Source organism: Nanorana parkeri, unplaced genomic scaffold (genome assembly GCF_000935625.1).
Source record: "Nanorana parkeri isolate BGI_ZX_2015 unplaced genomic scaffold, ASM93562v1 scaffold899, whole genome shotgun sequence".
NCBI lineage: Eukaryota > Metazoa > Chordata > Amphibia > Anura > Dicroglossidae > Nanorana > Nanorana parkeri.
The window spans coordinates 220,102-223,638 of record NW_017307167.1 but is presented as its reverse complement, the minus strand read 5'-3'; positions in this window follow the sequence as shown (position 1 = coordinate 223,638).

Sequence of the window (3,537 nt, the reverse complement as noted above, 5' to 3'; positions counted from 1 at the left end):
AATAGATGAAAGTAGTCACTCGCACTCCATGATATTAAAGTCAATGCTGTTTATTGACTGAGATAACACACATCTCCTTAGCGACGTTTCGAGACCATGCGGTCCCGTCCTCAGGCAAACTCTCTGTTTGCCTGAGGACGGGACCGCATGGTCTCGAAAACGTCGCTAAGGAGATGTGTGTTATCTCAGTTAATAAATAGCATTGACTTTAATATCATGGAGTGCGAGTGACTACTTTCATCTATCTACATTTCACGGAGGCATCCGTTGTCACTACCGCACCCACCCAGTTGGATTTGGGTTTTTGTCCGGTCAGGAGTGCAATGGGACAGGAGGATTAAGTTCCACACTGTGTCAAGGCGGACATCTTGATAGAGAAGCAGGGCCTTACTTCTTCATGTCAAAGCTGCCTTCCTGGTGACTGCTAGGGTAATGTTCAAGAAGCAGCAAGAGAGATGGAGGAAGCAGAATTGGGGAGATCCTTGCACTACAAGTACTCTTTCTCTGCAGCAAGGGGAACAGTGAGAAGCACAATGGTGACATCACCAAACCTCCTGAGGCCAGCAGTCAGAGGCAGCAGTGCCTTAGATCTCACACTGCAAATATGCAGCTACAGGGTTCAAGCCACACATGTGCCTAGGCAGGAAGTGCACTGCTATTTTAGAAATAATTCAAGACAAAAGACTACATTTTCAGGGTACTGTTTACACAAAATAAGATTTCTGTATGTTTTCTGGAATATAGCAATTCACCAATTATGGAGTGTAGATCTCTATCAAAACAAAAAGACTTATTCACATATTACACCACAAACAGAGAACACTGTTTTAACCATAGCAGCAAGGGGGGTGGATATTTCTAACAGACCCTTGGTTAGCTGGTAGAACTCAACAGGGGTTCTAACTAGGGATGCACTGAAATTTCGGCCGAAAATGGTACCGTATTTGCCGGCGTATAAGACGGGTTTTGAAATCTTAAAACATCCCCCAAAAATCGGGGGTCGTCTTATACGCCGGGTACATACAGAAGGATATGGTATACTGTATGTAGCTTCGGCTACATACAGTATACCGCGCTGAGCCAATCACGGCAGGCTTTGTATTAATGAATACAAAGCCTGTATTCATTAATAAAAAGCCTGCCGTGATTGGCTCGGTGCTGAGCCAATCACGGCAGGCTTTGTATTAATGAAAACAAAGCCTGCCGTGATTGACTCGACGGAGGACGCTGCGGGGATCGTGGACAAGGTAAGAGACTGTAATCCCGATTGTGGCTCGGGGTTACCGCTTATGGTACTGAAAATTAACCCCGAGCCACACTCGGGAATACCGCCATGGAGGTTAGTGGGTGCATTTAAACATTATTTTGGGCTATACTCGTCTTATATGACGAGTATAGCCCAAAACCTATATTTTAACACAAAAAGTAGGGGGTCGTCTTATACGCCGAGTCGTCTTATACGCCAGCAAATACGGTACTTTGGGCCAAATGTCGAAAGTTCTGGACAAAAGAGAAATGCAGACAAACCTATAGAAAAAAAAGCAATAAGGCTAACTGATATAAAATGGGTCATCAATGTTCAGTGGTGATCAGTTTCAATGGTAAAACCATTCAAAACGAGGGCCTAAAGTGACTCAAAACTCATCACAAGAGTGAATTTAGAGCAGTCACTACCTTACAACATACACAGGGGCCATGGAGAACAAAAGTAGCCACCCTACAGAAGGAAGGACAGTGTCAGCACCAATTCATGATTCAGGTGTCATTCATGAATTGATGATTTGAGGATCTACAACTGAGTGATACACAAATAAACCAGTATAGTTAATAGGTACTTGAATGCATTTTTAAGATTTAGCTCCTGAGTTAAATGTCACTTTAAGCTAATTTTATTAGAATATAATGTGTTATTTCATGTGCTTATGTATCCCTGTAAAATAACACTTCTGCACATCATAATCAGAACTGTTAACGTTAAAGTTCTAAAACAGACCATGCTTTATTTGATGCAGTCTTAACATATTTGTATATATATTTAGCACAGTGGCTGCGGCTGCTGCCAAAAAAAACATTGGCATAGCAGACATGACATAATATTGCAGCACAACTACGCAGGTAAACAACTGACAGAACAAGCAGGAAACTTTAAAACCAAGGTGATGACTAAATATGTCACAATGGATATTTCTTGACCATAGGACTCTGCTCCGTCCACAGCCCGGCTTTCTTTTTCTTACGAATGTAGCAGTACAGCCCCGGCAGCAGGTGGAGGAGAGAGAGCTGGGACAAACAGCAGCAGCCATGTTGCAGGAGGTAGGGAACCAAGAGCAGTGGTAGATTCACTGCAAAGAATGGCGGCAGGCAGCTATGCCGGAACACGAATCAGGGGTCTCTGCAGGTGCGGCCGCCGAAAGGGCTCAAGGCTAGGGGGGCCCTCTGACAGGAGAGAAGGTGGAGGAAGCCGAGGCTGGGGCCCAGAACTGCGGGTCGTTGGAGGTTGTTGATGGTCCCCTGGTGGAAGAAGCACCCTGTGGCAGGTAAGGAGCTAACGGGAGAGGGCACCCGACCGGGCCTCAGGTGGTTGCTATGTGCAGAGTCCAGTGCGTTGCTATGTGCAGAGTCCAATGTGTTGCTATGTCCATGTAACAGACTTACCCGTCCACGGTCCAGCGCTGCATGGCGGGGCCGCGCACGGCCAGCTCGGCCGTCGGCTCCTCCCCTTCAGGGCCGTCCAGGATGGCACTCGGCTCCTCCGCTTCAGGGCCGTCCAGGACGGCAGTTGGCTCCTCCCCTTCGCGCCCGACGAGGAGGGATTTAAGGGAGCAGGATTGATTGTTCGGCGTCTGACCGTTGTGAACGGTGCACGCGGAACATTGCCTAGGAGAGTCCTTCCTATAGTAACTGCACCAGGAGACCATCAGTGAACCCCACAACCGCAAGTAGCCTGAGGGCATTTGGACTGTTATTCAGTGGCTTAGCTGACAGAGATCAGCGATACATTGTGGTGATGTGAGATTGACTGCACTGTGTACAAACCAGCTAAATGACTCTTAACTGATAATTGAAGGTTGTTGCAGCCTATGCCTCTGAAATAGCATCTCTGCAAGTAGTGTGCACAGGAACTGTGAAGCATAAATACTTTAATCCTCTGCAACAGTCTGTTAACATTGTCACTGCTGTTAAACTCCTGCTGATTGCCATTCTTGTAACCATTATACCCTGAGCCTGGGGAGTTAACCTCTGCTCTTCCGGGGAGCGCTGCTTAATTACTGCACTGGAATTGGAATTGTGATCATTAACTCATTATTCCATTGCATGCAACTGTGTGTCACAAGGTGGCCATACACTGTACAACCATCGCAAGACCTTAGTCTTGCGATGGTTGTAAAGTGATTAAAAAAACGTACGATCTGCAAATCTTGGACAGGCAGATCGTACTCTCGATCATCGCAAGCCCGCCCCCCTGAGGGGCGGGCTTCCGATGACCGCAATGCTGAACGGGCAGTGTGCGCGTACGCATCGTTCAAACCAGCCGAA